We start from the raw sequence: 17,894 nt of genomic DNA, 5'->3' as shown, positions 1-17,894 counted from the left end.
GAAAGCTGGTGATAGAATCTAACTCAATGTCTAAAGGCTTGAGAACCAAGGGAACAGATTGTCAGACCATGGGTTAGAGAAGATTAAATGTTTCAGCTCAATGAATGAGGCAGGAAGGAAATGGATGAATTTCTCCTAAATCCCCCCCCCCCCCCCCCCCCCCCCCGTATTCTATTCAGGCCCACAACAGTTTAAACCAACCATATTGGGGAGGGTAATCTACTTTAATGAGTCTATCACTTCAAATAATAATCGTATCTAGAAACATCCTCACGGACACACTCAGAAACAATGCTAATCTGGGCGCCCATAACACACTCAAATTGACACATAAAATTTGCCAGTGGATTTCAGAGTCTCAAATAAAACAGGAGTTTTGTTTGTTTATCTGGCAATCCTAACTTAACATAATTTTTTTCATGACTCCACTGAAGTACATGAAAGAACAATGCTTGAAACCTTACCAATCGCTTTAAAATTGTGCTCACAACTCATAATGTTACTTTAACAAAAAAAAAGGTTTTAAAGTAAAAGATGCTATATTCTCCCACCAAATGATTTGAATGAGTTATTGACAGCAGGAGCAGAGTGAAGGAATTCAGTTGAAAGGTATGTAGAACAGATGGGAAGGTTTATGCATCTCTAATCAAATGATATTAGTTTTATGGCTCTTTCAATTAGTGCAGATGAGAACGTCAACATTCAGAATCATAGAATTTTATGATTGACCATGCATGCTTAAGTACATGTGTGGATCTCTACATAATGGCGGAGTTCTCAATGTTATTACTATAGAATATGTTTGTGTGACTTAATAGCTGTTTAATCACATAGAGCTAAAACTCATGGTGTAATATGCAAGGAACACGTTTATTTTGCTTTTTAAATAGTGTCTCATTTTGGTACTGGAATTTTTTCTTTGAGAATTGATCATAGCCTCTTCAATTATGTAATATATCTTTTTATTAACATACATAAAATTGATGTTTTATTGGTATATAGTTTTATAAATTTTAATGAGTGCATAGATTTATATAACCTTCAACATAATCAGGATACAGCAGTTCTATTAATCTTCCAAGTTCCCTTTATTTAATAATCATACTTTCCCTCCACCGCCACCCTGGTAACCACTGATCTGTCCTCTGTATCATTATAGTTTGGTCTTTTCATAAATGGAATCATATACATTGATTTGTTTTAACAGCATTTTTTTATTAGTTGGAGGATACCTAAGGTTGACTCAAAAGCAAGTGGTGACAATTGGCTTGGCTGTTGTTGCTCAGTGGTTAGCATTTACCTATGAACTAGGAGGTCATGGTTTTAATATTGGTCAGGGCACATGCCCAATTGTGGGCTCTGATCCTAGTAGGGGCATGCAGGAGGCAACTGATCAATGATTCTCTCTCATCATTGATGTTTCTATCTCTTTCTCCCTCTCCCTTTCTCTCTGAAATCAATAAAAATACTTTAAAAAAAAAAGTTTTTGGCAACACTCCTCCACAGAGAAGAAGAGGCATTGTTGGTTGAGGGGAGGGGTCCTTATGTCTAATGGTCAGGGTCTCCTGCTCAACTTCACCACCCAGGAAGCTCTCCCCCTTGGCATTCCGTGTCAGTGCTGGCATGGAAGAATCTGCAATGAGTTAGTTCAAATTACTTAACAGTTTTCCCAGTTCTGGCCAAGCTTTGAACCTCCCCTTGAAGTCTTCTTCAATGTGCTTCTTCACTAACAATTTAATTCCTCCAGGAAGATTGCTTTGCATTATCCTATATAATAAAAGGGCCATATGCAAGCTGAACCTAACAGTGGAACAACCAAAATGACCACTTGACCAATCACTGTGAGGTGCACTGACCTCCTCTTGGTCCCTTTCCCTGGTGGGCAAGCTTCCCTGCCTGATGGCAAAGGGGGAACCGGGAGTGGGTGGTGGGAGACACTGGTGGCACCAGGCAGAGGCCCCTGCCTTGCCGGTCGCCCCACACACAAAAGGTGACCTGCAGCAGGGGTGGGGCTGGCAAGCAGGCGGGAATGGCTGACCTCAAGGTCCCTCTTCCTGGCTGGCAGGCTCTGATCACCTGATGGCAAATGGAAAACCGGAACCGGGGGTGGGTGGCTGTGGGGGGTTGGGCCAGCTGTGGACAGCTGGGGAATATGGCCCCGATCACAGGCCATGCCAGGGGACCATACCTGCACACGGAGTTTGTAAGACGGGCCTCTGGTTTTCAATAAAATCTCTTCTAATGTAACAGTGAAGCTGCTGATCTGAACCACTGGCTCCTAGGGGGTAAAAACTGAGTCCAGGAACATTTTGCTGCCTTGGTCCTGCAGCTGCATGGCCTCTGTGGTTTTGTCGGGCATGACATAACTTTCCTCCACCTTAAGGGAGAGCTGGTTGCAGAGGCTGTGACCATATTCGTCATAACTCTAGGCTGGGGCCATGTTGTATGCAGTTTGGTGAATGTTTAAAACCCCATATTCATAATCTGTTCCCAGATTAATGGGTCTCATTTTCACTTAACTTGGGCTCTCGTACTTTAATTGTTAACTTCCAATGCCCTGGGCTTCATCTTGTATTGCCTACTGGTCCTCGGCAGGGAGCCACCTGCAGAACAGGTGGGATTGCCTCCTGAGGTTTCAAACTTGAAGAGGGGAAAGTCTTGCTGAAATATCATTCCTCAAACACAGCACTTCCCCAGAGCTCCATGCACCCTTCCTGCTATGGCCTGCTACAGTCCAAGCTGAAGACTGGCCGAAGCAGCCGCAGTCAATAAGCCAAATGTATTTGGAGTCCTGTTCACTTTGATAGAGATAATGGGCCCAGAGGAAATCTTGCTTCTCAAGTTCTGGGACCCAATATGGTGGAAGTCTCCCTTATTTATATGTTTTTCAGCTATTTCTTTTCCAAATTTGGAATGAGACTTCCAGACCTTCTGAGAAAAAGTCCTGTGTGCTGGGACAGGCTGAGACCATATCTCAAGGCCTGGCCTGGCGCCAGCACTGACAACTCTGTCTGGGGCATAGTTTATGGGGAGTAGTCTTATTTTCCCCTATTATTTAAGCAAGCAAACATTTACAGAAGCCAGAATAGCAGGGTGAAGTTTTAAACAGCAATTTTTACCCAAGATGGAGGTTATTATGCTTCAAATCTATGGATGGAAGATGTTATAGCAAAGGTGAAAATTTATTGAAGAGAAAATACAAACACCCACGTGGGAAGGGGAAAGAGTGTCCCTGAGTCTTTGTTTCCATGGCTTATAAAGGCTGTTGATCTTTGCTTCTTGATTTCCCCTCTGATTGGTCACTACCATGTTTCCCAGAAAATAAGACATCCTCCGAAAATAAAACCTAGCGCATGGAAAGATAAGACATCCCCTGAAAATAAGACATAGCACAACTTTGGGAGAAAAAATTAATATAAGACACTGTCTTATTTTCGGGGAAACAGGGTATTTCCTAGGACTGGTTGACATAGTAACTCCTGGGCTCAAAGGTCAAACCTCACATGGGTTATGTGAGGTTCTCATCCCCTCCTTCCTTATTGTTTTCCTATTCACTTTGGGCTTTCTTTTTCTCTTTCTGGATGAAGGTCTTCCTTCCCTTTATTTTGTAAATATAGACGTTTTGCTGTCCCCAGCTCCCTCATTCTATGCAAATGTACCTGTTGCAGCTCCCCCATTCTATGGAAATGTACCTTGTGCTGCTCTGTAGCCCTGTGCTTCCTCTTAACTTCTAAAATTTCCTAAATCTGTCTTTTTCACCCCTAAAAATTCCTGTTTCGCTTGGCTCAGACGTCTGCCTTTTAGAGTCATCCCAGTTACGGTATTGTATGTTCCTTTTTATTGCTTGTGCTTATATCATAGTTCATTGATTCACCTATTGAAAGACATTTGTGTTATTTCAGTGAATATGAATAGAGTAACTAGCTACACTGTCCACGGTTTTTGTGGGTGCATACCTTTTTATTTCTCCAGGAGAGAGATTGGCAGGTCACCTGGAGCATTTCTGGGAGGGCATTTTGCTTTCTGACTAGTAATGTGTAAGTTCCAGTTGTTCTACATCCTTATAAGTACTTTGTGTATTTTTTATATATATATATATATATATATATATATATATATATATATATATATATATATTTATTGATTTTGGAGAGGAAAGGAGAGGAAGGGACAGAAACATCAGTGATGAGAGGGAATCATTGATTGGCTGCCTCCTGCATGCCCTCCACTGGGACCAAGTCCGCATCCCGGGAATGTGCCCTTCACTAAATCAAACCTGGGACCTTGAGTCTGCAGACTGATGCTTCATCCACTGAGCCAAACCTGCGAGGTTGCACTTTGTATATTTTTAAATTTATCTACTTTAATAGGTGTGGTGGTGTATCTCACTGTGGTTTTACTTTATAATTTCCTATTAACTGATAATATTGAACATTGTTATATGTATTTATTGGTTATTTGCATGTCTCTGTGCTAAAGTGCCTCTTCAATATCTTGTCCAGTTTTTAATTGGAATGTTTGTTTTTCCTCTGTTAAGTTTTACTTTTATGGATAATAGTCTTGTAGATATGTGGTTTATAAATATTTTCCCAAGTCTTTTCTTTACCTTATTATTCAATTAGTAATGTCTTTCATAGGGAAACATTTTTTTAAAAAAAAAATTGATAGAGATATTTATCAAGACAGTGCTTTTGGGGTTAACACCAGAAAATAGAGATTTCTATCTCTCTTTTTTTTTCTTTCTAAAAACAATACTATTTGTTGAAAATACATTTCTAGCTTCATTACATTGCTTTTGCACTTTTGATAGTTACCCATATTGGTATAGGTCTGTTTCTGGACTAAATACAAATTAATTGATAGTTATGGAAATACTGTTTCCTATTTTCTATTGTGGGAATTTTTGGTAAATTGAGTTTCTTGAGGAATTAATACATCTTTCTAAATTGAGGAATTTATATTTTTAGAGTTCTTCATAGTAGTTTCTTATTTTCCTTTTTATATCTGTGGAGATGGCAATAATACCATATCTTTCATTTCTGTCTCAGTCAGTGTAGGCTATGCTGACTCAATTATGGCAACTAAATCATCAGTATAAATGTTATTATGAACGTGTACACGAGTGAGTTCATTGTGGGACTACAAGTGGAGGCTTCTCCAGAGTGGAGGCTTCTCCAGAGTGCACTAAGGCCTGAGGGCTTATTAATTCCTTTCCACTTAACATTACAAGAACCACCGGAGGAAACATACTATAGAGACATCAATGCAGTTGCAAATCACACGGTTTATTATACTTACACAGGGAATTTACAAATCTCCCGGTGCCCTGGGCGCTGGCTCAGAGAACCCTGATGCTGATGCTCTGGGCCAGCATCTCTGGATGTGGCTGGAACAGCTCTGGTTCTGCACCAGATGTGACCTGAGCTCAGTGGTGCCTCCCTGAGGACTCAGCCAGCAGCTCCCCAACAGGCAGCAGCAGGCCTCTGGCTCCAGAGACTCCGCGAGGAGCGAACTCGATCCAGCATTCTTGTATTCTTTTGGGGTTCTCCTTTTATAGCCATTTTGTTCACATTGCCCAGGCAGCCCAGGCCTTACCTGGGGGGAACAGACTGTGAGTGGCTTCCAGGGCTACCCCCTGTGAAGTGTGCCGCCTGCATGCTAATTTCGCCCCATTAGACTTGACTTAGAGCGCTTCTCAATTTTTAGGTTTACATCCTATTACAATTCACACTTTAAATTTATACAATATATCATTCTATAATCAGATAAATTATCACTGTCACAATTTCTGTTATAGGTAATTGTATTTTCTTTCTTTTTATGGTCAGTTTTGCTAGGTACTTATTTATTCTTATTTAAAGAGCCAAATTTTATCTTAATTATTATTTTTCATCCGCTTGATATAGGTTTGTTTTGCTTATATGTATATATATTTTTTAACATGGAATCTCAGATTATTGACACAAGATCAGTGCTCTTTTTATTTAAAAAATATTTATTTATTTATTTATTTATTTATTTATTTATTTATTTCCGAGAGTAAGGGAGAAGGAGAGAGAGAGAGCAGCATCAATGGTGAGAGAGAATTATTGATTGGCTGCCTCCTGCACCACCCCTTACTGGGGACTCAGCCCATAGTCCTGGCATGTACCCTTGACTGGGTTTGAACCTGGGACCCTTTAGTCTGCAAGCCAACGCTCTATCCACTGAGCCAAACCAGTTAGGTCAATGTTCATTTTATTTTATTTTTTTTATATATATGTTTTATTGATTTTTTACAGAGAGGAAGGGAGAGAGATAAGAGCTAGAAATGTCGATGAGAGAGTAACATCGACCAGCTGCCTCTTGCACACCCCCTACCAGGGATGTGCCCGAAACCAACGTACATGCCCTTGACCGGAATCTGCAGACCGATACTCTACCACTGAGCCAAACCGGTTTTGGCTCAATATTCATTTTAAAATAAAAATATTCACTACTATACATTTTCCTCTAAACACTGTTTTATCAGCATCATGATTTTTTTCTCTGTTGTATTTTCAAGCCTTTCTGTTAGAAAATAGTTTTCATTTTCCTTGGGTTTTCTCTTTAATCCGTAAAATTTTAAAAAGTTTTTTCTTTTAATGATCCAAGATAAAGTCTATCTTTGTTAATTCTCCATATATATTTTCTTGTGTTGGAAAGAGTAATCTATGAATATTAATTAGTCTAAGTTGATGGATGTTTAGTTCACTTTTTATATATCCTTTGCTGAGTTTTTATTTATTATTTCTATCTATTACTGAGAGATTGTTATGGGTTTGATTGTGTCCCACCAAAATGATATATGGAAATCTTAACCCCAGTGCCACAGAATGTGATGTTATTCAGAGATACAGCCATTACAGATGTACATAGTTAGCCTGAGGCTATTGAATAGCGTGGACGCCTAATCTAATGTGACAAGTACCTTATAAAAAAGAAAAATTTGGAGAGAGACACACACAGGGAGGCTCTCATATAAAGAGACTGAAAGCCAAGGAATGACAAAGACTGCCAGCAAACCCCCAGGAATTAAGAGTAAAGCTTGAAACAGGTTTCCTTTTATTGGCAGGAACCACCCCTGCCAATACCTTAATTTCAGACTTCTAGGCTCCATAACTATGAGATGATAAATTTCTATTGCTTCAGTCCCCCATTTTTTGTTATTTTGTTATGGTTGCCCTAGGAAAACACTACAGAAATGTTGATATCTATAACTATATTTAGATATCTATATATCTTCTTTCAGTTATGTAAGCCATTGTTTTATGTGTCTGAAAGGTCTGTTATTACATATTAGTGGTCCAGTGCATGAATTCATCCACATTGAAAATAAATTAATTAGAAGAAATATTTTAATATAACTATTCATCCTCTCTCTATAATACAAGTGTCAGAGATGAAAGAAAATTAGTAAAATGTACATGAAAATAATATATAAATTGGTTAATAAATAAAAAATAAAAACATGACATGATGAATGTTTTCCATGAATTTTTTCCTGTCAGAATTTTTGTTTATCAATAATTTTTAAAAATATGTTGGATATTCTGGAAAATTTATATCATTTGGACAAACTTTGTCTTTGCTACAACATCAGGTAAATTTTCCATCAGATGTTTTTCATTAGAGAAATTTAGGGAAAGTTAAAATTGACATGTAACAGTCATTCCACCACAACTGTGTTAGATAATTGCATCCTGATTTACCTGGTTTTTGCTATGAAGGCATTTCCTACCAGTGTTGGTAGTACTTGTCAATGACTATTCTTCAGACATATTCTGTTGACAATTCCGGCTTCCGAATGTCAACAAGAATGTGACATCATCACCTAGTGCCAACAACCACCTTTTCTGGGCTGGGCTGGGCTGTTGGCCACATTTTGCATCATGGCAGTGTAGACTGTGATTTGGTGGGTTGTTGCTCCAGGTGGTGTTGGGGCCTGTATCCCACTTGAGGGAAGCCGAGTGTTGCTTTGTCGCGGCCAGGTCTGTACTGTCCTTTCTCTCTGCATGTCATGGCAGCTCCTGCGTTACATACCAGTAGCCTCCAGATGATCAGTGCATGTCATAGCGACCAGTTTGACAGTGGGAAGGACACTTAGCATATTAGCCTTTTATATATATATATATATATATATATAGATAGATAGATAGATAGATAGATAGATAAGCACATTCAGAATTGTTTTTCCTTCTTACTGAATTAACCCAGGTTGCATGTTAAGTATTGAACTGCTTCTCTCACTCATTGGCCAGTCTGGCCCTGGGCTGTGATGTAACTGGTACTTGACTGCTCACATATTTTGTTATGCTGACTAGGATCAGATCCATTTGTTCCCAGTGTGGAGGTGAGCTCAGGAGTTTCTTAAGAAACAAACAAAAAAACAAAAAAACAACAAAAAAAAAAACTTTATAGGATTGCTTCTTTGAGCTTCTCCCAATGATCTTCTGAGTACTCTCTAGGTCTCTGGGATTCCCCTCTTTGATCCTCTGACAAATAATCTGGGGATTTGATTTCCCTGCTCTGCTGTACCCACCTCTAGGCTCAGAGAGACAATAGAAGAGATTGGAAGCATCAGAGGTTTGCTATTTCCTGGGGATCACAGCTGCCTTAATCATAGAGGAAGATTCCTCTCCTTCGTCATGATCCTGCTGGGCCTCCATTGCTGCTGCAGTTACTGCCATTGCAAGATTGCTCAGAGGACATTGCACAATAGATTGATGAGTTTCCTTTTAAAGGAGAGAAAGAAAAGACAAAGCAAAATATTATAAAAATAAGGGAAATCTACATGAATCTAGGTATCTCTTTTCCTAATCTTCAAACCAGAACTAGGAGCCTTCTTCTAGAGTCTCTCTGTCTACAGTCTAGCACCACTCTGTCTTTGGGTTAAATTAAGATTGAAGATAACAATTTTTCCTGGTGGTTAGAGTGTCATTTTTGATACAGATCAAGGGCATGTCCCTCAGTTGCAGGCTCCATATGTGATCCATGTGGGAGGCAACCAATCAATGAATCTCTATCACATTGATGTTTCTCTCTCTCTTTCTCCCTCTCCCTTGCACTCTCTCTAAAAATCAATGGAGAAAATATTTTAAAAAAATGATTGAGTTGGAAAATACCAGAGGAAACTAAAATGGTAAACTTACTGTCAGATCATTGATAACTTTTTAAAGTTATCAAATAGCAGCTTTATGCATGTATGCAGGTTTTATAGTTCTGTCATGCTTACATCACATTACCTGGAAAAAGAACCCCAGTAGACTCTTCTTTAATACAATTGTGTCACTGTGTATTCTTTAAATATTTCCTGAGAGATAGTAGAGTTATTTTAATGTACATGAGTTTCTAAGCCAGACTGACACAGCTCAAATGTTAACTCTACCACTTACTACTTATAGACTATGTACAGATGATTTGAACTATTTCTGATTGTCTTATCATCTATTTAAAACTTACAATGATGATAATAGTATCTTCCTTTCAGTAAGTTACTTATAGTTTATAGATGAAAGTGCTTAGAATAGTTCTTGGCACATAGGGAGCATCATATAAGCTCCATACAAACATAGTCTGAAGAAAAATGTAGTTTCTAACTCACTGTCTTTATTGTATAGCCTGAAGAAGACCTACTAAGCTATAGTAGAAATATTAGGATATATGTGAAATCACTGTGTTCATTTCAAACTTTGTAAAAATTCAGACTATCTCTTTCTAGCCTGGATTACCAGTTTTCTCTTATCCTCACTATTTCATTTAGTGCATGATATCAGATTGTCCTGTGAAGATGGGGTACCCATGACCTGGTCTGACCACTGAAGCAATTAAATCACATAATCAGAAAGCTAATTCCATAGCACTTTGTGAAGGTTATTAATTGTTGATGTATATATTTCTGAAAAAGTCAAATATTGGGCAAAGGGCATAGGCTGATAGTCATTCATCAGCCAGGATTCAAAGGGAAACTTAAAACCAAGCTTCCTCAGGATGAAGATAACCATCAGAAGACTGATGCTAGGATGTGGGGGTTGGGGAAGAACAGACCATCTCTCATTTCTCCTTTACTCAGGATAGGTCATTAAGAGGTTGCAGAGAATTATTGCATATTTTCCCCCAATAATATTCACAAAATTTAAACCAACAATAAAAATGGGACATACTTTTATACCTGATGCCCAGACAAAACAAGAATATAACATAATTCTTTTTTGGAAGATATTGTTAATGGTGTCTAGCCTAGAGAAAAGATTATAGTAGTTTTAGAAAAGTTTATGGACTCTGATCAAAAGTCATAACCATGTATTGTTTATGTGTGTGTCTGTGTGTGTGTGACATTAGTTCAATGTGTGAGATCTTATTTGTTTCAGAACAATTTGTTGTTCCATGAGATAAGTGGGTAAAGTAACTAGTTACTTATTCACTTACCTTTTTGAAGACTAAAGGAACCTTGATGTGTAAAAACCATGTTTCAGGTATTAGCTGAGTAAGACATTTCTATACTGGTATTCCATGAATACCAGTTTTTCAGTAACTGCTATATGTAAACACTCTAAAATTATGTGATAAGAATTTAGCAATCATTAAAATGTATAGTATATTAATAAAATTAAGACCTGAAATTTTTTATTTAAAATAGGAAACAAAAGAAACTTTGGATTCATGTGTTTAAAAACAAGCCCCCAACTAGCTTAAACAGAAAGGACATTAAATTGTGGTTCTCAGGCAACAGAGCATCCAGAGGCAAGGCTAGCTTTTGGCATGATCAGACTCAGCTCTGTGATATCATCATGAACAGGATCCATTTAGTCTCTGAAAGTCTCAGGCTCTGTGTGGCAGTGGGTACAAAGAATGTGTGTGCGTTGGGGGTGGGAGGGCTAGGGCAGTCTGCCCTCCATGGAGACTCCTCTATCATTGAAATTGTTCAGAATTGTTGTTTAGAATTGCCAGTGAATTGTGATCATCAAAGTCACTTTTAAAGTAAGATTTAGTATTATTTTAAGTCTCTGCATGCAATGCCTGAACCCAGGGTGATAACCCCTGGCTCTCACAATTTCCACATTATATGGAAGAGATAGTGGCAGCAATTTCAACTCCTGTATTCTTTTTTTATTTTATTTTCTTAAGTGAAAATTAAACATAATGTGATCTTTTAATTGGAGAGCACACTTTACACCGATTACGGCTGGTTATCACGCAGTGGAGAGGAAGAACCTGCTACAGGGCAACCAGTGGAGGAGGTGGGGGGCGGGGAAAGCAGTGCCCAATGCCTTTAGGATGCTGCCTTAGAGGGTTTGGGCGCTCTGCTACTCCAGTGGTGGATGGTCAAGGCAAATGGAAGGTGAGATAAGACCGCCCTAGTGACTGAGGGCATCTAAGGCTGTATTTGTTCTGTGAAGTTCAGGTCTTATAGTCATATGCTTAGTGCTGACATACAGCTGTTAAATACAATAGATGGTAGCTGTTGTTTGTCAGTGTTGCTTCTTCCCAGAAGTCCTGAGAAAAAAGCAGAAACAGTTGTGGGATTAGTTTATAGAAGAGGAAACTGAGGCACAGGGAGCCTTAGAGGCAAGCCCTGGATCACACAAGCCCGGTAGACCCAATGGGCTCCTTTCTGCTTCCGCACACAGTTCCCTGAGGGGAGGGGAACTTTAGTGCAACCAAGGGTTTGCATAAGCCTGCTAAGTCTACACACTGACAACCTAGCCTTTGCTTCAATTTCTCTCAAAAAACATAAGTGAACCATCACTTTTATTTATTTATTTTAAAATATATTGTATTGATTTTTTTACAGAGAGGAAGAGAGAGGGATAGAGAGTTAGAAAGATCGAAGAGAGAGTCATCGATCAGCTGCCTCTTGCACACCCCCTACTGGGGATGTGCCCGCAACCAAGGTACATGCCCTTGACCTGAATCGAACCCGGGACCCTTCAGTTCGTAGGCTGACGCTCTGTCCACTGAGCCAAACCTGTTTCGGCTGAGCCATCACTTTTATAATTATTGTCTTCAGTTCTTTCTTCACTAAGGGACTTGAAGAAGTGAGGTGAAGGCAGGTCAGGGTGTGGGTACAATGACATCCAGAGACACTTAAATTCACCCTGGGGCCTCCTAACCCATCAGAATAAACAGCTCTTATATTCTTATGGAAGAAAGAAACCTGCTTCCCTCCTAGGCATCTCGGGAACTTTCCACTATGTCTGGATCTCTCTGACTGGAATCTACACATAGTTAAACCAATGCCAGTGGTTAGTGAAATGCTCCTAAGCTATTGGTCAGCAAACTGTGGCTCGTGAGCTGTGGTTTGCTGCTCTGTTGACTAATGAGTTTGCCCACCACTGACCTAGACTCTCGATTCCAATAATTGCAGGCTGTTATTGTTCCTTGTGATTAAGCCCCTATCCCAGTGGTCAGCAAACACATTAGTTAAGAGAGCCGCAAACCATGGCTCGGGAGCTGCAGTTTGCCAACCACTGGATCTGGGTTCATGCTAACTTCATCAATTCCGCAGGAGTTTGAGTGGCCAAGGGGCAGCTTCCGGAAGGAAGAACCGTGAGGCCTTCTTCCAAAAGAAGGATGGAACAATGCTGGCCAGCTCAGTGATTTCCTTAGAATTCTTTATGGATTTCACCTGAGTGCTTTGGTATAAAGGAAGAGCTGATTATTACATGTGGTTTCCAGTTGTAAGGTGGGATTTTTGACCCTCTTCTATACCATGATATACACAGAGAAACAGAGACAAAGCAAGCCAGTCCTGAGAACATGCATCAGTTATTGCCTCTCATCTATCTATGCTAACTCTGTGACCAACAACATGCATGGGATTTTAAGTGAGTTATATGTTTGCATCTGTATTTGGTTAAATATAAGAACTGTTCATTATTGGCTTGTCTTTCCAGGTTGAATCAGCAACCATAAAACACACTTAAATGCATCCTTGAGGAGTAATAATATAAATAACTTTAGACCTTTTATATTTATCCTGTCAAGGCATCCATCTTTTCCCACTGGACTTTAGCAAGGGAAACAAACAAACAAACAAACAAACACCTCACACACACACAAAAAAAATAAAGGAATTCTACAGTATTTACCATGTTGCTGGTTGGTTAATTCTTGCATGCCTGATTTGACAGTATTAGACATTGATCAACTATGGTCCAGGGATGAAATCTGTTTATTTCATAAATATAGTCTTTTTGGAACATAAACAACTCATATACACATTTCCTATGGCTGCTTTCATGCTGCATTGACTCAAAAGGTCTAAAATATTTACAGTCTTGCCTTTTACAAAAGAAGTTTTCTAACACCTGAGCTGTACCAAGGGCTTACATTTATTAAGCACCTGTTTTTGCCAGGCACTAAGATAAATTACCTAAATGCCTGATATGGTTAGATCCTTCTAACAAACTTATGAAGGCTAATTATAAACATTCTAGAGATGAACAAAACAGAAATAGAGACATAAATAAGTTGCCCAATGTTACCTAATCAGCATGCACAGAGAGCCTGACTGGAAATCAGATTTAAAAAATATTAAAGCCAATTCATTTGTCCACTGCTTCCTCACATCCCTAATGTTTCTAATTTATACTAGGTGCAAAAATAAGATACTTAAATCTGGAAGTATGGAGTAACGTAAATAATTTTGAATTGGGAAGCAGAAACCAAGGCTCTAGGTATGTCTTGTCATTAATTAGCTGTTAAGGATAAAGAAATCATTTCAGCCCTGGCTGGTTTGCTCAACGGTTAGAGTGTTGGCCCATGCACTGAAAGCTCTTGGGTTAATTCCCAGTCCAAGGCATGAACCTGGGTTGCAGGTTCCATCCCCAGGCCCAATCTGGGCTGGTGTGGAAGTATCTAGTCTCTCCGACATTGATGTCTCTCTCTCTCCCTCTCCCTCTCCCTCTCCCTCTCCCTCTCCCTCTCCCTCTCCCTTATCCTCTGTCTCTCCCTGGGGGAGAGAGAGACAGAGGGTAAGGGAATGTTAATCCCTCCTTCCCTTACACTCTCTCTAAATTGGAAAAAAAATATCCTCAGATGAGGATTAACAAAGAAACAAAAAAGAAAATCACTTCAAATTTTTTAGCATTAGCTTTCCCATGGATGAAAGAAAGCAATACTATGAGGTGACCACTGAGGCTTCTTTCAGTTTTAAATACCTACTAGTAAGATGCTAAAGTATCTAAAAAATAAAAACCTCCTATTTATAAGGAAAAATAAACTTGATATAATATTAACAAAATTTGTTCAAGTAAATTTATGTATAAAGTATGTAATTATATAACAAGGAAAATATTGATTCTAAGTGAACTGGTTATGGATGTTGGTTATTTGGTACATTGACAGGTCTGAACAATTGACTTTTAGCAAATCTAGAATCAGTGTCAAAAATATATTGGAAATATATAATAAGAACTATGTGCTATTTCTGCTTATACTTATCTACCTTCACTGTATTTTATATACAATCATAGATGTTTGATTAAAATTTAAAATTATAAAACATGAAAAATCCAGTTAATTACCCCAAAGGATTAAACTACAGAATGATATTCCTTCTTACAGCATGCTATGCAATTCCTACAGATGTCAGTCAAAATGAAAAACGCTCTTATTTAGGTTCCTGAATATCCCTAAATTTCAGGGAATTCTTTGCAACTACGGAGGAGCATGTTCTTCATATTTCTTAGCTGGTCTTTCCGTTTGAAGAGCATGAAGATGTTTGTCCTCAAGACATTGCCTCTCAATCTTATCAATCTCTATAGTTAATTTCAATGAATTGTAACTGGAATTATCATCTTAAAGAACAACTAACAAATGCTGAGGGCCACAGACCAACTGGAGCAATTTGAAATGTATCTGTCAAAGGCAATACATTCGTATGAGAGAAAGCCATAGAGCTATATAGAAACATGAGTCTCTGAGATATAAGGAAATCTATCAATTAATCAGTCCAGATGTAGCATCCCTGTGCCATCCCTGTGTCATGTAATGCAGGGATATCAAATGACAACTTTAAAGACAGTTACGGGATTAGAGAACCAGCCCTCCTGCTGCTTCCACATCAAGTTAGCACTGTGAGATTGACAGAGCTCCTTCAGGGGCTTTTTGGTGGAAGTTCATGTGTGCTGGAAGATGGCACAGTTGGATTCTAAGACATGGACCCTTGTGTATGGGTGTATATCTGTGTATAGGGGAATGGGCCATCCTTTCTTGTAACATATAAGATTGGAGAGACACAGGTTTTAGAAATCTAGAAAAACAAAGTTGACAAATATCTACATAAGTTAGCCATACTCCCAAATCCTGCTTAATTTGATCACACAGAAAGCATCATAGAAACTCTTAGTGAGAAAAGATCCTCAGGCTGTAGTCTTGGGCAAAAGCTGGCTCCTAGTCTCTAATCAGCCTTACAAAACAGATATTTGATTTATTCAAATGCTAGACTTGTGTTCATTATGGTGGTGGTTGTATGTATTTGTTTGGTATGGGTGTGTGAGTGGAAGTGTGTGTGTTTCCATGTATATTTCCGTGGGACACGTGGAACCATGGTGCAATGGATGAGTTCAGATGAACCTGTTCAGTACTGACTGAATGACATGACAGAAAATAATTTAAAATATCTAAAATAATTAATGTGCCTTTCTCTGATCCAATGAGTATGTATGTGTGTGTATCAATATTTTACATGATATTGTTTTATCCATCTACCATTAATTCTCTATTAATAATAATACTGTCTGATGAGTACCAATCTTCAAAAGAAGTAGTATTTTCTAAGACTTCTAATGAACAATGTTTTTAGAAAGGACTTTAAGTCAAATTTATGAAACATTTATATAAGAAATCAGCAAAAGATGTAAAATTACATCATGCGGTTATATTTATGTTCATGAATATAATAATGTGACTTTTTTCACTTCACATAGGTCTCAATGACTGTCAACCTCAACCTTTCCAAGAGACATTTGCATTTAGAGTCTTATCATTTTGTAATTATGACTTTTCAGAACTCCCAGGGAACTAACAAAAGCTTCATCTTTGTATTTCCATTGTTATGTTTCTTTGAAGAACAAATTAAATTTCAACCCTAGCCAAAGTAAACCTTTAAATGGCAAAATAAATCTAGAATTATATGAAAAAAAAAAGGGCATCTAGGGAAAGCTTGACTCTGGCTATCATAAGTTCAGGTGTATTTAAGATAATTTACTACCATGTTTTCTTTTCTTTGTGGAAGGCTGTGGCGCCACATGCTCCCTTTGTAGTAGAAAAGGGAGGAAAGAGCTAAGGTCTGAAAAACATTACTACAGAATGAGCTGAGGAAACTAGTTAGTATATCATTCTATCCTGTCCCGAGAACAAAGACACAAAGCTGAATTTTCCTTCCCAGCTTAACTCCCATCGATCTCTTTTACGTACCCTTTTCCTATTAATGTCAGTGATATGAGGGGATAGAGGAGGAGTCCAGAGTCTGAATCTACATAGTTAAATGCAGTGGCTCAGTGTACCAATAAAAGAAAATTAACAACCCCTTTGGTCTATGAGGCCATTTACCTAAGTTTCTCCCAAGTATTTTGACCTTATGGAAACAAAATAGATAATTTTACTTACCACACAGAGCTGATATGTCAAATGGACTTAAGTACTTTAAATTTATTAAAGTTATGGTTTAACTTTCACATAAAATGACTCAGTAAACTAGCTTGGATCGGTCTTTGGAAGTTGCTGTATTAAAGAGCCCACAGTTCACCGTATTGCTGAATAAACTGACCTCCCTCTTCCTTTGTTTTGGCTTCCCCTGTGTTTTCCTTTTATTTTTCTGTTTATTTCTCTTATCCTCCTTCTTGGATCTGGATTCTTACCTTTTCTCCTGCTGAGTGTAAACACACCGTAAGGCTTTATTGCTGCTCAATTTAAAAAGAAGTAAAAGCAGGACTACTTGGTAAGAACACTGCTGCACTTTTATTATAAAAATAATGGAAATGCAGTATCATCACTATATACTTTCACATGTGCTCAACAATATCAGAACCAATTAGTAAATTCACTGTAAAATATTTTTTGAAAAGATCACTTGGTAAATTTCCTCTTAGAAGGACCTGTTTATTTTCCACTTTGGTATAATTTCTGAATCCTACCACTACATTGACATAGTACTGTTTTTGTCATTCTTTTCTCATTGCCTCTGTTTTTACTAAACACTAACATTTTTATCAATTTTATAAAATGTATTGCTTTTTCAAGGTTTTTATTTTATTTTATTTTATTTTGCTTTACCCATTTGGCCTATTTAACCTATTTTTCCTTTCCTTATTTTCCTTTCATAACTTTTCAGATCTTTAATTTTACATGTTAAACGAATATGCATATACACACACATATATATATATATATAAACTAATGAGTTAAAAAAAATGTGGTATTATTCCAAAGTTGCTATGCTGTTAACATGTTCTGGGGTCTTTGTGTTACTATCTGTAAATAAAAATGGATTGTCCTGGGATTAGTTGCTGTATCAGGTCTCCTGATACAAGAGTTATTTTAATTTCATTATTCCAGGACATTTTGTGGTCGGTGGAAGAAAAAGCCCAGGTTATGAATTCTCATCTGGAAAATTACAAAATAAAAATGATGCTTTAATTTTTTGCTCTTAAGATATTCAATGATTAAATACCCCTCCCCACCCCACACATTATGAAGGATAATCTTTTTTATTTAAAGCCAAGTAATTAGAGTAGGGATTAGACCAACAACTCTGTACCAAACCTTGGCCAAGTTGACACAAAAAAACTAACCATTATGTTTTGGTGTAGACCACTGGTTAATGTGTGTGGAGACTGTAGCACTTTGGAGGGCAGAAACTGAATAATCCT

General features: G+C 38.1%; 1 pseudogene; it reads right to left on the bottom strand.

Annotated features, from left to right (window-relative positions):
* Positions 1–1,643: 1,643 nt before the first annotated feature.
* On the bottom strand, positions 1,644–2,673 carry LOC118708952 (annotated as a pseudogene).
* Between the last annotated feature and the right edge of the window lie 15,221 nt (positions 2,674–17,894).

Source organism: Pipistrellus kuhlii, unplaced genomic scaffold, assembly GCF_014108245.1.
Source record: "Pipistrellus kuhlii isolate mPipKuh1 unplaced genomic scaffold, mPipKuh1.p scaffold_m20_p_7, whole genome shotgun sequence".
Classification (NCBI taxonomy): Eukaryota; Metazoa; Chordata; class Mammalia; order Chiroptera; family Vespertilionidae; genus Pipistrellus; species Pipistrellus kuhlii.
Note: the sequence above shows the minus strand (reverse complement) of the source record. Positions and strands in the feature narration are given on the sequence as shown.